Here is a 23,871-nt window from a genome sequence, read left to right on the forward strand (position 1 = left end):
GTTCCCTTGGAAGGAGAGAGGTCCGAGAGCATCGCCAAGTCCGCAGCCTCTTAGAGAATACAGTATGTGGGCGGGCAAAGAAAGCAATGCGTGGGCAGCCCGGGCATCTCAGGCCAAGGCTTCTTTCAAATGCGGAGGCCTGGACCGCCTGGCTGTAACTGGAGCGCTTGTGCCTTTTAGGGACAGCTAGCTAGTCTCCCGGAAGCCCCCCACCCCCATCCACCTCCGCTTCGTGGCTGTTTTGTTTTGTTTTGTTTTGTTTTGTTTTTAACTGAGGCCTTAGATGGTCTCTGACCCAAGACCAGGCTCTCAAAGGCAGAAGGTGGAGGGATCCCTCCTGAAGCGCTGCAAGGGAGGAGACGACCCGCTGGCCAAGGGGTAGGGGACTCTCAGGCCGCTGCCCTGAGTGGCAAAGCCCGAGCGTCAGGTGCCCACCCTCCAGAGGCCCTGCAGTGAAAATCTGCAGAAGACAGGCTGGGACCCAGGGTGAGAGCAGCCCTCCCCTCCAGCTATGCTTCAACAAGTCCCCACGCTGAGACTGAACCCAGCCTGAGCTCCGCACAGGGTATACATGGGGAGGCATGGCTGAGGATGACCTCAGAGTCAGGGTAGCCCGCAGAGGTCACCGTCTGTGAGGTTCCTTGCTGGAGACCTCGGCCACCCTGTCTTGTGGGGGACTTGGCTCAGCAGGCCCTTGGCCCTCTCCAAGTCACTCCCTAAGCCCTTGTCCCCTTCCCAAGGCCACCCTTTGCTTCTCAGACTCCCCCTGGCTTCTGGCTGCTGCCTGTATATGTATATTTCAGGCCTCCCAGTGTGCAAACCCCAATCTCATCCCACCCTTTGCCCCTGCAGCGACCGGCCGCCTGGCCGCCTCTCTGGCCGGTGAGCCCTCAGGAGCTGTTCCCAGAGGTGGTGTGGGGTCAGCAGGCATCTGCATCCTGGCAGCATCTCCTGGGAGCTCTGTGGCTGGCCTTGGCAGCATCCCCGGCCAAGGCTGGAGCCAGCCGGAGCGTGATGATGACCCGTAGTATGTAACGGAGAAGGGCAGAGTGACCAGGGGCTCCCGTTCAGGAAGTCCGGTTTCAATTTTGCGGAACCAATGGGGAAGGAAGCAGAGTTCTCTCTGGACCCTGGCTCTCCCTGCGTGACTGGGCTAGCCTCACACCGGTGTACTGAGAGATGCTGGGACCAGGGCAGGACCCTGCCCGGGAGCCTTTGCAGAGAGCGGTCGTTGCCAACCAGTGCCTCACAGCACAGGAATCCTCTAGGGCCCGAGCAACCTGGAATGGTAGCAGTACCTGCCTCACAGGGGAGGATTCTGTGATAGGAACCCTGGAGAAGGGGGAGCTGCTCTGCTTCACGACAGACTCGCTCCTGGGTCCTGGGGGGAACCAGGCCCCCGCCTGTCCCCCAGCAGCCTCTGCGGCCAGGACTTTGAGCTCTGACCTCTGTATGCCTCCAATAAGCATCCCCTGGCTCCTGGTAGGAGCCAGGGGAGAGCCGGCTGGCACCAAGACCTGGGCACCGTTAGCTCTGTGTTACCATGGGCCAGGATTCAGTTTGGACCCCAGCCCCAGATGGCTTGGAGAGGGAGCTCAGAGCCCTCTGCGGAGCCAGACTGGGCCAGCCTGGCTCAGGAAAGACAGCCTGCCTGCCCTCTACCCTGGCCCCTGGCCCGCGTGCCCTACAGAGAGAGCAGGTCAGGGGCCTAAAAGATGTCAGCCAGGTGTCCTTTCGAGTAAGGGGAGGGGAAGGGAGATGGCGGCCCAGCTGGGGAGACAGTCGGCCCCGTCTCTCCGGGTTCTTTTTCCCCTAAATGAATACGAATGACTTCCCCACCCAAGGACCATTCTCCCAGCCTTTCTGCCAGCCTGACAGAGGGGGAGGGGCGCGGCGCCGCCGCAACTGCAGCGCCAGGGGCTTAGTCTGCTGCACGCCGAAGGGACAGCTGCGGCCGCTAGCCGGAGGGCGGGGGTCGCGCGTCTCCGGCCAAACCCTGGCCCTGGCGTGAACCTGGCGAGGGCGGGTGCTGCAGGGCCGGGCGGCGGTAGGCCTCCCTCCGCTCCCCCGGCCCCTCCCCAGCCCTCCCCCGCCCCCAGGGCTGCCGGGCACCTCTCCCCGGGCGCTCGCCGGGAGGGGCGGGGCGGGGGCGAGGGCACTGCGGCGCCCGGCAAAGTGGGGCGCGTGCACACGCACGCACACTCACACGCCCGGGCGCACACGCCGGCCTGGCGCGCAGCCGCAGTGCGGGCCCGGGCGGAGGCGGGGCGGGCGGGGCTGCGGGGCTGCGGGCGCCGCCCCGATCGCCGCAGCCGCCGCGGTGCAGAGCGCGCGGCCGGCCCTGCCTCGGGAGCGCGCGGCGCCGCGGCTGGGGGCGCCTTCCCGCCCCGCGCCCTCCCCACCCCGAGGCGGCGGGTGTCGGGGACGGGGTCTCCGCCTTCGCTGGGCTTAAAGGAAATGGATTTCTTGGCTAGACCCAAATCGGGAGGGGTGGGCGGGGTGGGCGGGCGCCGAGCTCAGCCCTCCCCGCGTGCGCGCGCACCGCGCCGCAGCTGCGGCAAGCCTGCGTCCCCGCAGCGGGCCGCCTTTGTTCGCCGAGCTCAAGCTTTTGTTTGCGTGGTCGGGTCTCGCGGGTGGTAATGGGGGGGGGTTCTTTCCCCTGGAGGGGCCGCAGCGCAGAGACCCCGCGCCCCCAAGCGCTCAGCGGGGGCGCAGCCATCCAGACAGACGAGCGTGGAAGTGGGGGAGGAGGCGGTGCAGCCGCCAAGGGAGGGCCGCTTTCTGGATCCCGGGGGCTGCAGCTTCTCCTCCACACCCAGGGGTCACCCCCACTTCTTTCTGTCCCCCACTGTGAGCCCCAGGGGCCAGGCCTACGGAGGGGGGGGGCATTGCCCAGCACAGGGCAGACGTACGTGGTAGGCTGCAGTACATGTTTGATAGGAATGTGTGTGAGCTGGACTCCTGGACCGTGCTTATCAGTCCAGCCTAGTGATCAGGACGAAGCCTGAGCAGGCATCCGCTGAGAGTAAAGAGGCATCCCCGGGAGGAGAGGGCCAAGATGGGGGTGGGGAGCCGTTTTGAGCCAAGTATTTCTAGAATCCGCCCTTTTCACTACTTCTTCCCTAAAGGTCCAGGTTCAGAATAGGGTCTGACCCCAGGTCACTTGCGTCGAACGCGCAGGTTCGCTGAGCAGGCTAGGGTTACCTTCCAGGCTGGAGGCAGGCAGGCAACAGGTTTACCCTGGAGACCATCCAGGGAGCCTCTGGGAAATGTCATTTCTGCCTGCAGGGGATCCTGGGGACACAAGCAGCCCAGCTCATAGAGGATGTGCTGTCTGCGTAGATGGTCTTGCCTGTGTCTGTGTTTGCAGAGAGAATAAACCCAGGCCGCACGACACCGCAGCCCTGGAACTGAGGGGGTGGGGCGGGCCCTCATCCAGCCAGGGACACCTTTAAGTGATCCCTGTCCCCCCAAGAGAAGGAGAGTTGAATGAGTTCTTTCTCACCTGTAGCCATCTGATTCTTCCCAAGGCCAGCTTGATTCAGGGTTCCCTGTCCTCAGCCCCACCTTGCTTGGCCTCTTGGAACCCCTCTAAGCTGCTTATACTTAGACTATTTTCAGTTGCTTCTCTGGCAAAGGAGCTTCCTGCCTGGGTGAGAGGATGGGGGGGCATGGATGCCGTTATCCTGGGCTGGGCTGGGCTGGGCTGGGCTGGGCTGGGCCCCTTGGCAGCCCTGCCGACCTGGAGTGAGGAGGGACCTTGTCATTGCAGGCAGAGGGCAAGAGCGAGGACTAGGGGCTAGAACCTCATTTCCAGGTCCCTGCTTTCTCTGCCAGCCTCTGGGCTTTCTGTGCCAGCCTCTGGGCAGAGGACATTGTTCTCTGACCTCTGGGGCAGCCTGGCTCTGGGTTGGGTATCTGGGGAAGACCAGGAGCCTTGCCTCCATCAAGAGACATTGGAAGCTGGGTATGGTGGTGCACGTTTGTAATCCCAGCATTTAGGAGGCTGAGACTGGAGGATCGCAGCCAGCCTCAGCTACTTAGAGAGGCCATTTGCAACTCAGTGAGACCCTGATTCAACATAAGGAATAAAAAATAGGGCTGGGGTGTATCTCAGAGGTAGAATGCCCCTGGGTTTCATCCCCAGTACCGGAGAGGGGGTGGGGGAGAGAAAGGGAAAGGCAAGATTTGGCCTTCAGGGCTCTACGCTCTTCTCCATCTTGCAACCTTCACTGCAAGCCACTTGTCCCTGGCATGGGCCTGTGGCCCAGCTGGCTTTGTCCCTGCAGGGCTGGTTTCCAGACTCACCTCTGCTTACCAGGGCTGGAGACTACACACCAGTCTAGAGACAATGGAGAGGCCGGTCCAGCTGTAACACTGGCCCTCGGGGTGGCCTCCGGACAGTTCTTCATTTCAGGGTGGCACTCCAGGACTTTCTGATGAGGGGGCCTGTGCCAGTTCAGCCGCCCCCACCCCTGCACTCTTGTCCCGCGCACCTCACAGTCAGCCTCCGCTGGGCCTCCTGTGTGGCATAGATGGCAGGCATGGGCAGGCAGAGACTGAGAACAACCCCACAGTGTCACTTTGCCCAGATGGTGAAGGGCAGTGTATTAGACAGCGTTTTTCATCTGTGTGAGCGAAGATACCTTTTTGGAGGAGAAAAGTTTATTTGGGATCAGGGTTTCAGAGGTTCAATCCAGAGTCGGCTGACTTCAAGACAGGAACATCATGGTGGTAGGGTGTGGTAGAAGACAGATGCCCAAGTCATGGCTACCAGAAGCAGAGCCCAGGAAGAAGCCAGAGACAGACCCAGTTTCAACACCACACCCCCAGAGACCCGCCTCCTCAGCCATGCCCCACCTCTGAACCCTGCTGCACCAGACAGGCTTCAGACTCAGGGCCTCAACACATGAGTTTTTCTGGGGGATATTCTACCTCCAAACCATAATAGAAAGGTAAAAGTTAGGTAAACTAGTTATCATGTAATTTTATTTATTTATTTATTTACTTACTTACTTATTTTGCAGTACTAAGGATGGAACCCAGGGGCATTGTACCTCTGAGCTACACCCCCAACCCTATTTTTTAGTCTTTTTATTTTTAAAACAGCGTCTCACTGAGTTGTGAAGGGCCTCGCTAAGTAGCTGAGGCTGTCTGCAAGCCGTGATCCTCCTGTCTCAGCCTCCCAAATGCTGGGATTACAAGCATGGGCCACCACACCTGGCTATCACGTAATTTTATTTTTTTATTTTTTGTTTTTTAAATTTTTTCATGGTACTGGGGGTGGAACCCAGGGGCTTTCTACCTCTGGGCTATACTCCCAGACCTATTTATACTTTATTGCTGAGAGCCTCACTCAGTAGCTGAGGCTGGCTTCGAACCCGTGCGATCCTCCTGTCTCAGCCTCCCAAGCGCGGGGATGACAAGCGTGCGCCACCACGCCCGGCTATCATTTAACTTTAAACGGTGGCATTTTATGGAAACAAATTGTCTTATGGCATAGACTGCAAAATTCACAATAACTCTTAAGGGAAGACGACATCAAGATTGGACAGCCCCAGCAGACTGGCTTGACTTGGAGGCGGCTTTGAATGAGGCCCTCGGAGCAGACGGTGGAGATTCAGGTGGCGCGGCTGTGTACCGTGGCTCCCTGGGGGTCCGGGGGCTCATTCTGGAGTGAGAGGCTGAGGCTTCCACTCTCCTCCATCACTTCTTTCATTTCCTAGGGCCACCTTTCAGTTTGCCACAAACTTCAGAAATGGTTCTGTTAGTTCTCGAGGCTGGAAGCCTGAATCCGAGGTGTCTGCAGGGCCAGCCTCCCTTCCTCCGCTGCGACTGTCAGGAAGCGCCCTCCCTCTCCTCTCCCAGCTACTGGTAGCTCCTGACAGCCCTTATCAGGCCTTGGGTTGTGGCCACGTAACTCCAGTCTCTGCTCTGTTCTCACATGTAGGGTGGCGGTCTTCCTTTCTGTGTGTTTCTATTTTCTCTTTCTTTCTTTTTTTTTTTTTTTATGGTACTGGGGTTCCTGGAAGCCCTTCTACCTCTGGGATACACTCCCACGGGCTACACTCCCAGACCTCTTTTTTAACATTTTTATGTGGAAACAGAGTCTCTTAAGCCAGCGAGGCTGGCTCCAAACCAGTGCAATCCTCCTGTCTCCACCTCCCAAGCGCGGGGATTACAAGCGTGCACCACCACGCCCGGCTATTTTCTCCTTCTTAAGTACACCAGTCGTTGAGTTAGATCCCACCCAGCCCACTAAGAACTCATCAGAACTAATCACCTCCATCACCAGCTAATTACAAAGACCCTATTTTCAAATAAGATGACATTCTGAAGTTCCAAGTAGACATCTGTGCTCACCATCTCCTGTGGGCCTGTGGCCAGGGACATTCAGAAAAGCCCTGGGCGTGCTCCTGGCCCTCAGGCTTCGCTGAAGATAAAACTGACTGTTGACAGCTGCCAGGCGTGGTGGTGAAGCGCACACCTGTGATCTCAGTGCTTGCTTGGAAGGCTTAGGCAGGAGGGGCGCAGGTCGGAGGCCAGCCTCAGCAACTTAGCGAAACTCTCAGCAACCTAGCAAGACCCTGTTTCGAAATAAAAAATAAAAAGTGCTGCCAAGTGTGGTGGCGCACGCTTGTAATCCCAGTACTTGGGAGGCAGAGACAGGAGGATCACAGGTTCGCAGCCAACCTCAGCTACTTAGTGAGGCCCTTTGCGATTTAGTGAGACCCTGGTTCAAAAACAAAGAATAAAAAACAGGGCTGAGGGTGTAGCTCAGAGGTCGAATGCCCCCTGGATTCTACCCCCAGTACCGCAAAAATAAATAAATACATAAATACAGCGGGGTGTGGTGGCTCACACTTGTAATCCCAGCATTCAGGAGGCTGAGACCGGAGGATGGTGGTTTGTGGACAGCCTCAGCTACTTAGGCCCTCTGCAACTTAGTGAGACCCTATTTCAAAATAAAAAGAATAAAAAACATAGGGCAGGGAGTGTAACTCAGAGGTCAAATGCCCCTGGGTTCCATCCCCAGACCCATAAATAAATAAATAAATAAATAAATAAATAAATAAATAGTGCTAGGTGTGTATCTCAGAGATAGAATGCCTTTGGGTTCAATCCCCCAGTACCAAAAAATGGGGGGTGGGGGGAATGTGTGTGTTCTGCCTCTGTGTGGTGAGGGATGTGGGGAAGGACCAGGTACAGCCAGGCAGTTAAAAGGCACAGCTCACAGTCAAAGGTGAGCTGTTTTGAGGAGCGTCACAGGAAGTACAGTGCCACTAACGTTGATTGCCCACCTATTATGTGAACACTGGTACACACCAGGGAAGAGCAAGCTCCTGCCCAGAGGACACGCCTGCTGGGCACTCGGGGACAGGCAGCCGGGTGGGGATAATGGGCAGAATCGGGGCTGGCGTCTGGCCTCTGGCTTCCCACGCCCACCCAGCAGGGACACACTGACCAGCACGGCCCTTGGCGAGCCACAGAGCACCCTTTTAGGTCTCCCGTGGCCTGTTTGGTCCCCTGACCCCGCCGACTGCCCTGCCCCTCACCGCACCTGGGCTCTGTAACTCTGCATGCTGCAGCTCCCTGGCCTGCACCTTCTCAGTCTCTTATCAGCTTCTCCTTCTGGAGAGTTTTGTCTACATGGCTGACCCTCTCCTTCCTTTGCCCACTCTGAGGGTCTGTCCCCACCCAGGGCTCTCTGGATAAAGACAGGCTTCCTCCACTGTGATAACCAGTAACCATCTACCAGGATATATGGCCGGTGGCTCCTGTAAACCCTTTCTTAGAATCATCCTACTGCCCGTGGAGGAGCATGCCTCTCCATGTCACCCCAGTGCTTGGGAGGCGGAGACGGGAGGAGACAGGTTCGAAGCCAGCCTAAGCAACTTAGTGAGGCTCTCAACAACTTAGCGAGACCTTATTTCCAAATTTAAAAATAATGAAAAATAGGGCTGGGTGTGTAGGTCGGAGGTTCAATCCCCAATACCAAAAAAAAAAAAAAAAAAAAAAAAAAAGCCAGGTGTGGTGGCGCGCGCTTGTAATCCAAATATTCGGATGGAGGCTGAGACAGGAGGATCGTGTTTCGCTGCCAGCCTCAGCTGCTTAGGGAGGCCCTTGGCAACTCAGTGAGAACCTGTTTCTAAATAAAGAATAAAAAATAGGGCTGGGGGATAGCTCAGAGGTAGAACGCCCCTGGGTTCCATCCCCAGTTAAAAAAAAGACTAGCACCCCGCAGACTTCTCTTGGGCGAGCCAGCACATCCATAGCACTGCCTAAGGACGGACAGACAGACGGCCGGCTGTCCTTGTGTTACCACCCGCTCCTCCCCCTCTCTCCATCTACTAACTCTCCCACCTCTGTGCGTAGTCCCAGCCCAGAGCCCCGGGAGGCACCCGCAGGCCCCAGCTCCCTCCTCCCATGTGCTAGCACCCCCGGTGCCCACCTCTCCCTGAATGGAATCCTCCACTTGCTCCGCGGCTTCTCAGTCCTCTGCCACCACCGTCATGCAGCCCAAAATAACCCCACGTGTCCTTGCCCGGCTCCCGGCCTCCTTGCCCCGGGGCTATTCATTCTCTCGTCATCCAGTAAATATGGGCTGTCTGCTGCTGCGTGCTGGACACTGGGCGAGGCCCTGGGGAATCTTGACTCTCTCCTGGGGTTTATACTCTGGCAGGGAGGAAAATACACAGTGCTAACTAAGTGCCGGTGGGCTGGGAGAGGGGCCAGGGCGGCTCCTTTCATGGGGGCCACAGGGGCCTCTATGAGGAGGTGTCGGCAAAGTAGGGGTGCGAATGACTGGAAGGAGCCGGCCACGCTGAGCTCAGGGGAAGGATGTTCCAGGCAGAGGGGTTCTTGAGAACAAAGCCCCCGGAGGAGGACTAGCCTGGCATGTCGGAGGAGCTGGAGAGGCCCCTGGGGTAGACATGGAAGAAGAGGGGAGAGGCCAGCAAAGGCCAGGCTGCATGGGGCCCGTCCCTGGCACAGGGAATCGGGTTTTGCCTTGAGGTCAATGAAACACCAGCACGAGAAAGAGGTATGCTCAGGTGAATGTTTAAGCCGTGGGCGTGATGAGCCCATAAGCATGTTTTATTGGGGGGGAGGGTTGTTTTTGGGGTTTTGGTACAGGGGATTGAACCCAGGGGCACTCTACCTCCAAGCTATAACCCCAGCTCTTTTTATTTTGAAACAGGGTCTCGTTAATGTGGCTAAGGGCCAGGCTAGGTTGCTGAGGCTGGCCTCGAACCTGCAATCCTTCCGTCTCAGCCTCCCAAGCAGTGGGATTGCAGGTGTGCGCCACTACACCCGGCTAAGTGTGTGTTCTTGTAGTTGTAGTTTGGAGAATGAATTTTGTCACCGCTTGCAGGGAGATCGCCCCAGAGGCGCTAGCATCAGTTTCGACGTGAGATGATGGTGATAATGAATCTCTAGGGACACGGTGGCTTTGGGGACATTTGGAGGAGGTCACGGGTCCCGCTGGTGATGGGAAGGATGAGGAAGAGTACACAATCATTAACACCCAGATTTGGGGACTGAACAGGCAGAGGAACCAAGGCGGATTCCCGAGATGGAAAAGGTTAAAGAAGCAACAGATCTGGGGGCTGGGGACCGTAGTTTGGTTTTGGCCTGGTGATGGCAGGTAACCTTATTAGGGACACCAAGCTCGTCACTGGCTCTCAAAGTCTGGAGGCCAAGGAGAAAGAAACCCGGAATGCAGTGAATGTAGGCGTCTCCAGCGTATGGATGGTGTAAAGTCGAGGGCCTAGCTGTAATCACTCCAAGAAGTGGTAGAGGTGAGGGAGAGAAGAGAACCCACAGTCAACCATGGCTAGCCCGGCGTCTGGATGTCAAGCAGAAGAGGAACTGGCAAAGAGGCTCACTTGCGGCGAGACGGAAGGAAGACCAGGGGGATGGGATCCTGCCGGGACTCGGAAGAGGACGGGCCAGGCATGGTGGTAGATGACTGTGATCCCAGCACTTGGGAGGCTGAGGCAGGAGGATTGCCAGTTGAGGCCAGCCTTGGCAACTTAGTGGAACTTTCAGCAGCCTAGCAAGAGACCCTGTATCAAAACAAAACACAAAATAATAGAAAAAGGCTGGGGAGTGTAGCTCAGGGGTAGAATGGCCTGGGTTCAATGGAAGGAAGGAAGGAAGGAAGGAAGGGAAGGGAAGGAAGGAAGGAGAGAGGATGGAAGCAAAGGACTTAGCCCTTCATCATGTCAAATATAGGTGAAGAGGCAGAAAGAACATTCTGGCCATAGGAGACTGGAGTGTAGGAAGACAGGAAGGGAAGACCAGGCTCGCGAGTTTGAAGGAGGCAGACTTCAGCCCAGTCTGTCTCTGAGCTGAGCTCAGAGCCACAGCCTAGGGCAGGGTGGCAGAGCACAGGGCCTCCCGCTGCCCCCGTCACTCTTGGTGTGGCCAGGGGAAGGCCCAGGCCCTGCCTCTCATGCCGTGGGCTCACGGGGACATCCCCAGCTCCTTGAATCCCAGAGACACCTCCTGTCCGTTCTTCCTGCAGGGTCCTGGGCTGGAGGTGAGCCCCAAAGCAAGAACCAACAGTGATTCGTCTTCAAACAGTAAAGTGAGCCGGGCGTGGCGGCGCACGCTTGTAATCCTAGTGTTCCGGAGGCTGAGGCTGGAGGATCGTGGTTTGTGGGCAGCTTCACCTACTTAGGCCCTTTGCAACTCAGTGGGACCCTGTTTCCAAATAAAGAATAAAAAATAGGGATAGGGGTGTAGCTTGGAGGTATAATGCCTTTGGGTTCCATCCCCAGTACCGCAAAATAATAATAATAATAATAATAATAATAATAATAATAATATCAGTGAAGTCAACACAGCGGAGAAAAGCTCTAGGCCCCTAATCACTGGCCGTTGCTGGAATGCAGGAACCCTGCGCATGGGTGGACTGCCAGGCAGGCCCGCCCAGGCAATCGCACGGAGCTCCCAAAGCCCATTTTCCTGCTTTGTCATTTGGTGCCAGTCATTGGTGCTGCAGAAACCATAGTCCCATCGTCCCTAGCATAATCTCTTGGCAAAGCTGTGATCCCAGAGAGACCAGCAAGTCTGGGGCATGACCAGTGCAGGCCAAGTGTTTGTCAGGCTTCCTGGACCTTTCCTAGAATCAGGCTCCCAGAAACCATCGTCTGGTAGTGGCTGGCGTGTTTGTCTACAGTGGTTGAGAGATGGGGGCAGAGCCCGGGGCTCTGGGAAGAAGGGAGTTTCTGCAGGTCCCCAGCAAGGTGAGAGGAGACATCTCCCACGCAGTCCCGCTCCAGGCGGGCGGGGAAGGAAACAGCCTTTGAGTGGGGCCAAGAGCAAGGCTTCTCCATTTAAGAGCTCCTAAAAATACACACATTTCCGATCCCTTCTGAGCAGCCCGGCGACCTTGGCACCTGTCTCTGGGATACCGGGACATCCAAAACAGTCTTTGATAGGCCAAAGACCAGCCTCCTCTGCTGCAGTAGCCTGCCAGCACTTTCCACAGCTGGTGGGCTGAGGCCTTTGTGGAGGGCGGAGGAAAGTGAGGGCAGATACATTCCCTACTTAATGAACAGCAGGAGGCATTTGTAATCATCAGCACAGAGTGAAAACGTCAATACTCTAGAAACAAACTTAAGGGTTGTAGAGAGTTAGAACGGAAAGGAAGCACACTTGTCACACTGTCTGCCTCATCTTCTGGTAGGAACCCGGGCCCTAGAAAAGCAGCAGTTTACCCCCAAACACGAGAGGCTCAGGACAGAAGTCCCGCTCTTGCAGCGCGGTGCCCTCCCTCCCGTCCGCTGCCCCTCCTCCGTCCCACAGCCAAACTCACCTAAGCTCCAGAATCCAGGATCCAGAATCCAGAAGCCTGAGGCCCTGTGGCGCCTTGCAGTTCCTTTGCAGAGGTCAAGGTCTTGGTTGAATAAGCTGATGCTCTTCCTAGCACTGGTACGCCCCCCCCCCAAAGAGAAGGAGCAGTCACCCGGCTCCCACCCGTGCTCAAAGCCCCATGTGCAGAGGGATTGCTTCGGCCATCACCCATGGGGACGTCTCCAGTGGAGGCCACCAGAGCCTTTTCTCCTCCCCAAGCCCAGGGTGCGCTGGGATGTGAACAAAGAGACCCCAGCCTCTCACCCACGTGGCCGTGTTTTGAAAAGCTGCATCAGTCCTGTGGCACCACGCTGCCTCAATTGTTTTTAAGGCGCGTGGCAGAGCCGGCAGTCCTTCTGAATTTCCATGACTGCCTCCTTCAGCAAACGCCCTCCTGGCTCAGAGTCCCCCACCCACCTCGGAAGTAACAGTAGCTGGCATCCAAGAGCTGCTCACCTCTGCAGGGCCGCCCTCGGTGCATTGGCAGCAGGGTCTCCTCAGGGTTTCCAACAGCCTCTGAGTCCGTACTCTGTAGGTGAGGTCACCCAGACGCCGGAGTGCGCAGGTGCAGGGCACATCACACCCGGTGGTCTGACCCCACCGGCTACTCTTGGCCCCAGGCCGTACAGAGTGTCCTCTGGCCGCCCCGGGTGACACTTCAGAGCGGGCTCCAGGGTGCCTTGCCCTGCTCCCCCACTGCCCCGTGCCTTCTCCTTCTCCTCCTCCTCCTCTCCCTCCTCCTCCTCTCCCTCCTCCTCCTCTTCCTCCTCCTCTTCCTCCTCCTCCTCCTCTTCCTTCTCTTCCTCCTGTTCCTCCTCCTCCTGTTCCTCCTCCTCTTCCTCTGCCTTCTCTTTCTTCTCCTCCTCCTCCTCTTCCTCCTCCTCCTCTTCCTCCTCCTCTTCCTCTGCCTTCTCCTCCTTCTCTTCCTCCTCCTCCTCTTCCTTTTCTTCCTCATCCTCCTCTTCCTCCTCCTTCTTCTTCCTCTTACTTCTCTCTTCTTTCTTCTTCATACTGGGCATGGAACCCAGGGAGTTTCTACTTCTGAGCTACACCCCCAGCCCTATTTTATTTTTATTTTGAGACAGGGTATTGCTCGATTGATGAGGCTGGCCTCAATCCCAGGATCCTCCTGTCTTAGCCTTCCACCTACTGGGGTCACGTGTGTGTGCCGCAGCACCCAGCTGGATGCCTTCGTCTTTCTTATTCTGCTTTTTCATCCCATCTTGAAAATCCTCCATTAGCCATTTTTTCCTCAGTAGTCATTTATTCGGTAGCTGTTAACTGAGTGCGTCCCCATCAAGGTGCTGGGGCTTTGCCAAGTGAGAAATCAGAACCAGGGAGGATGGGCGAAGCCCCGACTCACAGCGCCCTGCCGTGGGGGCAGGCCCACAGGAGCCTTTGCATGGGTGGCATCTGGGGAGCTCAGCATGGAGGGTGCTTCCCAGGGAGAGCTGAGAGGGATTACTTGAAAAAATGACCCTTAAACCGAGACACAAGCAAGAGCAGGAGTCGACTCCGTGAACACAGAAAGCACAGCCATTCCAGGCCTAGAGAACCGTGGACACGGAAGCCCGATGGTGGGAGGAGTCTTTCCAACGTGAGGGAGCACGGAGAGCTCAGCGAGGTGGGCCGTGAGCAGCGGCCGGGCTGGGCAGCAGGGGCGCAGTGCGGGGCTGGGTGGGCAGGCCAGGAGTGCTCGCTCTGGGAAAGGGAAGCTGTTGAGGGTGAGGGGACAGAGACAAGGCCCACTTTGCTTGTTTGCGGAGCGGGCTGTGTGGAGAACAGCTTGAAGAGGGCCGGAGCAGGTGAGGCCAAGTCCCTTTGCCGTCCGGGCCCAAGGCGATGGTGGGCTGGGTGGTTCTGGGGAGAGGGGGACAGAGCGGAGGGATGTTGAGGGCGCGTAGGTGGATGTGCTGGGGACACTCTGGGCGAGTGGCCTTGGAGGAGGACTGATCATGAATTGGGCTGAGCTTAAGGGTCCTTAGAGACGTCATGGGGTGGCATTGATGGAATGTGCCCATGGATGTTGAGAAGGTTGAGAAAGGTGAGAAGGAATACAGCTCAGCTCCTTGCCCAAGGACTGTGTCTTAATTATCACACCCCAGTGTCTACCATAGGAGGCCAGGAAAACAGTAGGTTCACAATAAGTAATTCTTCTAAGGAAGGACAGATGGGTGGGTGGGTGGGTGGGTGGAAGAATGGATGGATGGATGGATGGATGGATGGATGGATGGACAGACAAGTGGATGGATGGATGGATGGATGGATAATGGATGGATGGACAAATGGACAGACAGGTAGACAGGTGGATGGATGGATGCATGGATGGATGGGTGGGTGGGTAGATGGACAGATGTATGTATGGATGGACAGATAGATGGACAGATGGATGGACGGGCTGGTGGGTGGATAAACAGACAGCCTAGTGGCGTCTGAGCATTTGTCACCCTCACTGCTGGCTGAATTCAGCTTTAGGCTGCAGTAGCCGAGGTCACCCTGACATCCTTCCAGAAGCAGCTGGGCCTGGTCTTGCTATCACTGGACGAGCTTCATGCTAGTGACCCCAGCCAAGCGTGCTGAAGTCCACCCACTCTTCATCGACCATGCCCTCAGACTGCCGGCAGAGCTTTAGGGGGGCCCCTTGGTGAGGACAGAGTCTCCCCCTCTAGCTCGCTGCTGTTGGGGAAGGAAGAATAGCAGTTCTCTTCTCCAAGATGCTCAGACCTGCCACCCTCTGGGTGTCAGGGAAGAAGGAGTCTCTCAGCCAAGACCTCGAGTCACTACACGGTGCTCTGGCACCAAGGGACCTGGAGGACTTCGGGGGCTCACTGTGACTCCCCCGCCCTGGCTCAGTCTCACTTTAGCTGGGTGAATGAATGAATGATAGGGTAATGAGTTAGGGGCCATGAAAACTTCCCTATCCACACCCCTCCCCGTGGAGCTCCGTGGCACAAAGGCACTCTGGCAGGACAATGTCAGGAAGGACTACCATGAGGAGAGCGACGGGAGTTCCTTCCAAGAGCACCCCCCAGTGACTTCCCACTAGGCCCCCGTCCTAAGGCGTCCCAGCGCCTCTTACCTCGTCACGCTGGGGACCAAGCTTAGAGAATCGGCTAGGTGTGCCCCTCTCCCACCCCAAAGAGCTCAGGGCAGGACAGGAGACAAGCAGAACAAGACATCGGTGTGATGCGTGCCCCGTGGCACAGGCTCTGAGAGTCAGGGGACGAAGGGGAGGTGAGGCCTCTGCACCCCCACCACAAGGGAACATGCTTGTCAGGGGGTGACCCTGCAGGAAACTAGAGTATGTGTTCATAGCAGTGTTCTTCATTAGCTCTCTGCAATTAGAGGGAGCACCATCCTCCCAGGACTGCCCGGGCTCCTGGGCTGTAAGTTAGGGAGTCCCAAGACTAGCCTTTGGTTTCAAAACTCAATGGAAGTTGTTAGACTCACAGGAGATTTCCATGAGAAAAACACAGGTTAAGCCGGGCGTGGTTGCACACACTGGAGGCTTGCAGGTTCGCAGCCAGCTTCTGCAGCTTAGTGAGGCCCTCCGCAACTTAGTGAGACCCTTTTCAAAATAAAGACTAAAAGCTGGGCATGGTGGCGCACACTTGTAAGCCCCGCACTTGGAAGGCTGAGACAGGAGGATCGCACAGGTTCCAAGCCGGCCTCAACTACTGAGTGAGGCTCTCAGCAACTCAGTGAGACCCTGTTTCCAAATAAAATATAAAACAGGTCTGGGATTATAGCCCAGAGGTAGAAAAGCCCCTGGGTTCCATTCCTAGTACCACAAAACAAAAAATTAAAAAAAAATAAATATAAATAAAGACTAAAATAGGGTTGGAGGTATAGCTCAGAAGTAGAATGCCCCTGAGTTCAATCCTAGTAGGAAAAAGAGAAAGGGGGAATAAAGAAAGGGAGGGAGGGAGGGAGAGACAACAGCCAGGCAAGGAGAGAATGCATCAGGCCGGGGGGCCAGATAGGGAGCCCCCATAAACTTCTGCTGGGGGAGCCATGACAGCATTACTGTCCTGCCACTGATGTGTGACCCTGTGTGGGCACAGCCAACCGGGCACAGCCACCTGGGCCGCGGTGTCGGTGCTTCTATTGCTCTACTCTGGCTCCATCCCAGAGACGTGACTGATTGCCAAGTGGCTAGTCTCAGCCCTTGGCCTCTCAGAGGCCGCTGGCACCTCATACACACCCCAGAGTCCTCACCCAGAACCACAGTTAGCCTTCCCAACGAGGCCAGCCTCCACCCTAAAGATACCCAGCATGGCCAGCCCCTACCCTACGTCATACTGTTCAACTCTTCTGTGATACAAGACCAGGCAAACAAGGAACTTGCAATCAGTTGTACCATTCCAAGGGCTTAGAGGTCCATGAAGGTGAGGGCAAAGGCCAGACCTCTCTCTGGGTGGATAAAATTATATACTACAGCCAGGAGTGGTGGCACACACCTGTAACCTCAATACTTGGGAGGCTAAGACGGGAGGATCCCAGGTTCGAGGCTAGCCTCAGCAACCTACCAAGACATGTTTAAAAAAAAATTAAAAAGGGCTGGGGTGAAGCCCAGGATAGAATGCCCCTAGGTTCAATCCCCACTAACACACACACACACACACACACACACACACACACACACACACACACACACTGTATTACCCAGAGGGATACCTTCCTCTCCTCTGCCCCGACCCCATCTCCTGTGCCCAACCTGCCTCTCCTGATCCTCACTCGAGACCAGATTCTTCTTGGTGTCTTCATGGAGGGAGGAAAGGGAGTTGGGCGTTCAAGTGGCCGTCATGTTTGTTTTGAAAGCGTCGCCCCTCGTAGTCTCAGCAGGCCTCTGGGGAGCTGCGTTTTACTATGAAGCCTGACTTGAGCACACAGTTTCTCTCCCACAGGGAATAAGACTGCGCGCAGCCCCCATTTTCCTGGGCGGAGCTGTGACATGAACTAGACGGTGGATCCCTCCGCCTAGATAGGAAACTAGATGAGAAATTCCAGAAGCCTCGACAGTTAAAGTTCTTGTCCTAATCTATGACTTCAATCACTCCAGCTGCTCGTTGGCGCCGGGGCCGCGATGCTCTGGAACTGAAGCCGCGTCCTGTCTATCTGTGTCCTCTAGACGGCCCCGCTGGCGGGAGCCACGTCCTCGCACGGTTAAGCACCCTCCAGAGGCTGCTGGGGGTGTGGACAGCTCCCTCCTTCCCCTCCCTCTTCGCAGCTGGGGCTGGCAGTGTGGAAACGCTAGAGCCAGCACCCCGCCTTCGCCTTCCCCCGACACTGACGACACTGACGGGCTTGGATGTGGCCTTGCCAATGGCAGCCAGCTGGGTGTGTGGAGATGGGAAAGATGCTAAAAATTCACCTTTCTGGGAAAGGAAAGACAGAAATGAAGTGTTCTAGTGTCCTACCATCTTCTAAGATGCTTTTGACAGTTTAATGTGATTATTACTATTATTATTATTTTTTTTGCAGTACTGGGGATGGAACCCAGGGACATCCCCCCACACACACACACACAGCAACACCTCCAGCTCTATTTTTTATATTTATATATATATTTATTTATTTATTTATTTATTTATTTTGGTGGTACTGGGGATGGAACCCTTCTACCTCCGGGCTACACTCCCAGACCTATTTTATATTTTATTTGGAAACAGGGTCTCTTAAGCCAGCAAGGCTGACTTCAAACCTTCATGATCCTCCTGTCTCCGCCTCCCAAGCGCGGGGATTACAAGCGTGGACCACCATGCCCGGTTGTTCTTTATTTTTTGAAACAGGGTCTCGCTGAGTTGCTAAGGGCCTCACTAAGTAGCTGAGGCTAGCCTCGAACTGCAACCCTCCTGTTTCAGCCTCCTGAATGCTGGGATTAGAAGCATGTATCACCACGTCTGGTTAATGTGAGTCTTTCAATGGTACTAGGAGTTGCATCCAGAGATGCTCTACTTCCAAGCTACATCTCCAGCCCTTTATTATTATTAATTACAGTACTGAGGGTGCAACTCAGGGCTACACCCCCAGCCCTATTTTTTAATTCTTCATTTGGAAACAGGGTTTCACTAAATTGCTTAGGAGGGCCTAAGTAGCTGAGGCTGGCTGCAAACCTGTGACTCTCCTGTCTCAGCTTCCCAAGTACTGGGATTACGATCATGTGCCACCACGCCTTGCTATTGTTTTTTATTTTGAAACAGGGTCTTACTAAGTTGCTGAGGCTGGCCTCTAATCTGCAATATTCCTGTCTCAGCCTCCTAAGGGCTGAGATTACAGGCACGTGCCACCATGCGTGGCTCAGTGTGATTCAAAGGCATGCATGCACACACACACACACACACACACACACACGCATGCACGCACGCACACGCTCGCACACATCAGTACTTTTCGTTCAAAACTTTTTGTTTTATGCACATGATGATGTTTATTGTAACACTGGAAGGTCCAGCCTGCGTCAACCATGCGACAGTTAAAGCCAGTGGAAGCTGGGTTGTGGCTGCAAACAGGGCTTGCACACGGGGCTGTGAGCCGGCCCCGAGATGCTGCAGATTTGGCCCCACAAGGTTGGGGCTGATGATCTGAAGCCCCCAAACCCTGAAACTTGGAAATGATTGATACATTTTCTGGGAGTCTTTGCACCCCTCCCTTGGTAAGCAGCAGGAGAAAAGCTAGCTGTGAACGGAGGGCGAGGGGTGCCTTAGGAGATCTCAAAACTGCCAGGCTGTCTGCTGAACCCAAGACACTGCTCCTCCCGGGCAGGCTCGCTTTGTATTCCCAGCGAGAAAGTGCGTGGGTGCGCCTCGGGTACTTGCTGGAGGGCCCTGGCAGGCTGCCAAATCACAGGAAGCTGAAGCAGGAGGATGGGTGGGTGTGTGGGTGGGGCTGCTGTTTTTCTTCCAGAGACACAGAGCCATCCTGGGGATTCCACCTTGGCAAGGGTCAGCAGAGCCACGCAAGGGGCTGACTCCTCCGTTAGCCTCAGAGCCAGTGAACTGCTGGCCCGTGTTGGCTCTGGCTGCGCTGCGTGGAGAGGGACCACCATGGAAAGGTGACCAGGGTGACAGCTGAAGCCGGGCAGGGGCGGGGGACACGAGTGCGTGTGTGCCCGTGATGTTCTTCCTTGGCCACCTTTCTGCTTTTGTGCTTGTTCGTGGAGGTAGACGGTCCTGGAAACACATAATCAGAAATGCGTTTTGTTCTCGAGGCTCCTGGCCCCTTGGTGACACAGCATAGCTCCTCCCCTTGCGACCTGGGTGCTTGGGATTCTGAGATAGTTCCTAAAAGGGGACCTTTCCAGCTCTCCTTTGCTCTGGTGGCTGTGAGGACGGTGGGTTCAAAGTGGCTGTCACCATCGTGTGAGGTCTTTGGGCTCCGTTGTCCCCTTCCCTCTAATCAGATCCCTTTGTTTAGAAAAAAAAAAAAAGTATCTACTTAATAAGGAAGCACACCATGACAGTTTTAATGGGTGTGTTTTGGAGGGCCCCCTTTTTTTGTGGTGCTGGGGATGGAACCCAGGGGCATTCTACCTCGGCGCTATACTCCCAGCCCTATTTTTTTATTCTTTATTTTGAAACAGGGTCTCACTGAGTTGCCGAGGGCCTCACTAAGTAGCTGAGGCTGGTCGCGAACCGCAAACCTCCTGTCTCAGCCTCCCGAATGCTGGGATGACAAGAGTGAGCCACCACGCCTGGCTTGGAGGGCTCCTTTCTGAAGATGTTCAGTCTCAGCTGAACATTTTTTGCAGGGTGTCTGGGGTTTTCTAGCTCATGAAAAGGCCCCTGCAGCCCTACAGGACCTGTAATGTGCTCAAGCCTCCAACCTGGGGCTTCCTGAGCTCTTTTCCAGGATTGAGGGGAAAGGGGATTTTGCAAGAGTGGCTCTTGCAAAGCCTGCTCTTGTGAGAGGGATAGATGGCTGTATAAGCCACTGGAGGCTACCAGCCGAAGGTGGTTTCACCCAGCTTCTGTTGATTTTGTTTTGTTTGTTTAGTACTAGGGATTGAATCCAGGGACATTCTTCCTTGGAGTTATACACCCCCCCCAGCCCATTTTATTTATTTATTTATTTATTTTATTTTATTTGAAGCAGAGCCTAATTTGCTAAGGCTGGTTATGAACCTACGCTCCTTCTGTCTCAGCCTCCCCGGTACTGGGATTACAGGCCCGGCTCACCTCACTTCTTTGAATTTCCTTTCTGCATTGTGCCCATGAGGAGAACTCTGCGTGTCCTAGCACTGATGGCCCTTTCCCCCCTTCCTACCTCCAGATCAGAGCTGATGAGCTGCCGGCCTTTCCTGGCTGGTACCAATCACGGCATGGTTTGGTAGCCAATGCCTTAGCTCTGCCGTTCCCTAGGTCACTGACAGCGTGTGGCAAGCCACCCCACAGCTGAGGGGCTCTGAACAACACGGATGTATTGTTTTCTTGGCACTGTGGGCTGGCCGGGCTCACTCACGCAGCTGCCTTCATGGGGCTGGTCACTTGGGACCCAGGGTCCCTGCAGATGGGGCACAGGACGCCTGCTAGGTGAGGTCAGGCTGGCGCTGCACCCTGACTACAGAGCTGAAGACATGTCCTTTCAGTGGAATCCAGGGATTTGGATTGAACGGTATTCTGGGGGAAGGGGCACTTAGACTTGAACCCAGGGGGGTCCTGCCTCTGAGCTACATCCCAGCTCCTTTTTTATTTATTTATGTTGGAACAGAGTCTTGCTAAGGTACTGTGGATCTTGCTAAATTGTTGAGGCTGGCCTTGAACCTGTGATCCTCTTATCTCAGCTTCCCAAATACTGATGCCCTGAGAGCCGCCATCACTTCCCCCATGCCAGTTTCAGCTCCCCTCTGGAGTAGTCTCTGCAGGACCCTGTCCATTCAGATTCTCTACTGCCACTGCAGTCCACAGAGGACTGAACCTTGGGGGCGGGGGCAAAAGCATGGGCCATCACCCTTCTTATTCCTAGAGTTAAACACGGTTTTCTATAGTCCTTTCTCTTAATGTGTGTGCATGTGTGTGTGTGTGTGTGTGTATGTTATGTACATTACAGCCTTATTGAGCCATAATTAACATACCATACCATTTATTTTAAGTATGTAATTCACAGGATCCTCTCCCCCACCCCAACCTTAGGCAGCTATTCATCTACTTTCTGAAGAGATAAACCTGCCTGTCCTGGGCGTTTCCTGTAAGAGGGTCACGTGTGTGATCAGAGCTGGCGGCTTTCATTTACCACGGTGCTCTCTGGGTTCAGCTGTGTTGGGGCATCAGTACCTCAGCCCTTTTTATTGCCAAACAAATATCCATATGTGTCCATTTCCGTTTTCATTTCTCTTGGGTACATACCTAAGAGTGGAATTGCTGGATCATATGACGGCTCTGTGATTAACCTTCAGCAAAGCTGCCAGGCTGTCTTCCAAAGTGGCTGCACCATTTTCCATTCCCACTAGAAGGCTTTGAGTTTTCTACTTCCTCTACATTCTTGCCAGCTCTTGTTATTATCCATCTTTTTGTGTATAGCCATTGTGTGAGTAAAAAGTATCGGTGTGTGTGTGTGTGTGTGTGTGTGTTTGTAGTACTGGGCTGGAACCCAAGAGCTTTCTGCCTCCGAGCTATACCCCCAGCCCTATTTTTTATTCTTATTTTGAAACAGGAGCTCACTGAGTTGCAAAGGGCCTCACTAAGTAGCTGAGGCTGTCTGCGTACTGCGATCCTTCTGTCTCAGCCTCCCAAATGCTGGGATTACAAGTGTGCACCACCACGCTCAGCTCTCATTGTGGTTTTGATTGCATTTCCTGCATGATTTTTATTTCCCCAGGTGTGCATTTTTTCATGTCTTTATTGGTCATTTGTGTGTCTTCTTTGGAGAAATGTCTATTCAGATCCTGTGCTCATTTTAACAATTGAGTTATTTGGTTTTGAGCTCTAAGAATTACATTGTATTCTAGATTCAGGTCTCTTATCAGGTTTGTGGTTTGAAAGTATTTCCTCCCTTTTAGTAAATTGTCTTTTTTTTTTTTTGATGGTGTCTTTTGTAGCACAAAAGTTTCTAATTTTGATAAGGTCCGATTTATCTATTGTTTCTTTGGTTGGTTGTATTTTGGATATCCTATTTAAGAATCCAGTTCCAAATCCAAGGTCATGAAGGTTTACTACTAAATTTTTTCTAAGAGTTTTGAAGTTCTTATATTTAGATTTTTTTTCCACTTCAGTTTTTATATATGGTGTGAGGTTGGGATCCAGTTTCATTCCTTCTCGTGAGTATATTTGTTCTAGCATGCTGTCAGCCCCGCTTGTTGAAAGGATCAGTTTCTCCAGCATTATTACCTTGTCACCCTTACCTGTGGTTTTCCAAATAATTATTAACTTCTTAGTTCCTTAGAAATACACGAAATATGCAACTTGCACTTAGTTTTGAAATTGTCTCTTTGAACAGAAGTCTGTTTATTTTCCCTCTTATTGGAGGTTGATAAATGCAGAAACACATTTGATTTCTTTTCAGACAGGAGAGGTTAGATTGTGCTGCAGTAACAGATAGTTCAATCTTGGTGGTTTATTTCTCGCTCACCCTACAAGTCCAGTAGCCATTGGTAGGGAAGGTTCTGCTCATCATGGTCAGAGACCTGGGCTGGTACAGGCCCCTTCTACATACTATGACAGGCTGTCATAGCTGGAGCTGGGGAAACGAACACGGTGGGCAGATGGCTGGCTCTTCAGATTCTATCTGTAATGATGCATGCTGCGTTTATTCCTGTTTCATCGGCTAAAGAAAATCATGTGGTCACATCTAATTTCAGAGGATTCCCGCTAATGCAAAATACATTCCCAATAGCAGTGTTTTGAGGGTTCTGCCCTGTCCTCATTTTTGAAAACTCTTGTTATCGTCCGTCTTTTCACTTATAGCCACTTAGCGGGAGAGAAGTGGTATCTCATCCCCAAGGACAACAACTAGAAATATTAATGGCCATTTATTTCCCTGAAGTGTACTGAGTGAAATCAGATGATTTGGACCTTCTCTTGTGCATTTTAAACTTTCTCACTTTTTTGTGATCGAACCAGGGGAATGCCACCTCTAAGCTACACTCCCCAACCCTATTTAATTTTTTAAAAATTTGAAACAGGGTCTCGCTAAGTTGCTGAGGCTGGCCTTGAACCTACGATCCTCCTGGTCTCAGCCTCCCAAGTCCTGGAATTATAGGAGTGCGCCACCACGCCTGGCTGCCGCTCCAACTTTAAATAATCATTGCAAGAAAACTCCTTTCTGAAAACGTTCAGACGATCCTCTTAAGCCAATGCTATGTAGCTGATGAGTGTTCAGGGCTTGGGGTGGGGTGGAATGAACTCAGGCTCAGAACTGGAAATCCAGATGTGTGCTCACCAGCTTGGGGCAAGTTACCTGACTTCTCGAAGCCTTTGTCTTCTCTTCTGTATAACGCGCTCCTGGCGGGAGAAGTAGCAGTAGCGATGTGTGTGCCGGCAGACATTGCCTGGAGGTGCAGTTCTCTCCCTCGTCCTTTGCAACAGCACCCACCCTCTCCATCTATCACGACTCCTTCAGCAGAGATTAGGGCTAAAATCAGGACACACAGTATCTGCCTTAAGGGACAAAAGCTGTACTTCTTTTGGCCCTGCCAAGTGCACACAGATGAGTGTAATTTTCCTTTTCTCTGCTTTAAAAAAAAATGCCCCAGGAGTCCGGCGTGGTGGCGCAGGCTTCTAATCCCAGCATTCGGGAGGCTGAGACAGGAGGAAAGTGGTGCGTTGCCAGCCTCAGCTACTTAGTGAGGCCCTTTGCAACTCAGTGAGATTGTTTCAAAATAAAGAATAAAAAATAGGGCTGGCGGCCGGGCGTGGTGGCGCACGCTTGTAATCCCCGCGCTTGGGAGGCAGAGACAGGAGGATCGCGCAGGTTCGAAGCCAGCCGCGTGTGCTGGCTTAGGTGACCCTGTTTCCAAATAAAAATGTAAAAATAGGTCTGGGAGTGTAGCCCAGAGGTAGAAGGGCTTCCAGG

At 54.1% G+C, this 23,871-nt stretch overlaps 1 protein-coding gene across 7 annotated transcripts in view; it reads left to right on the forward strand.

Annotated features, from left to right (window-relative positions):
- Positions 1–23,871, forward strand: part of CAMTA1 (calmodulin binding transcription activator 1) — a gene marked incomplete at both ends in the record, with an annotated part of 865,599 nt that overhangs the window by 790,081 nt on the left and 51,647 nt on the right. The window lies entirely within an intron of this gene.

The sequence above is a fragment of the Muscardinus avellanarius genome (assembly GCF_963383645.1).
Source record: "Muscardinus avellanarius genome assembly, chromosome: 3".
Lineage (NCBI taxonomy): Eukaryota > Metazoa > Chordata > Mammalia > Rodentia > Gliridae > Muscardinus > Muscardinus avellanarius.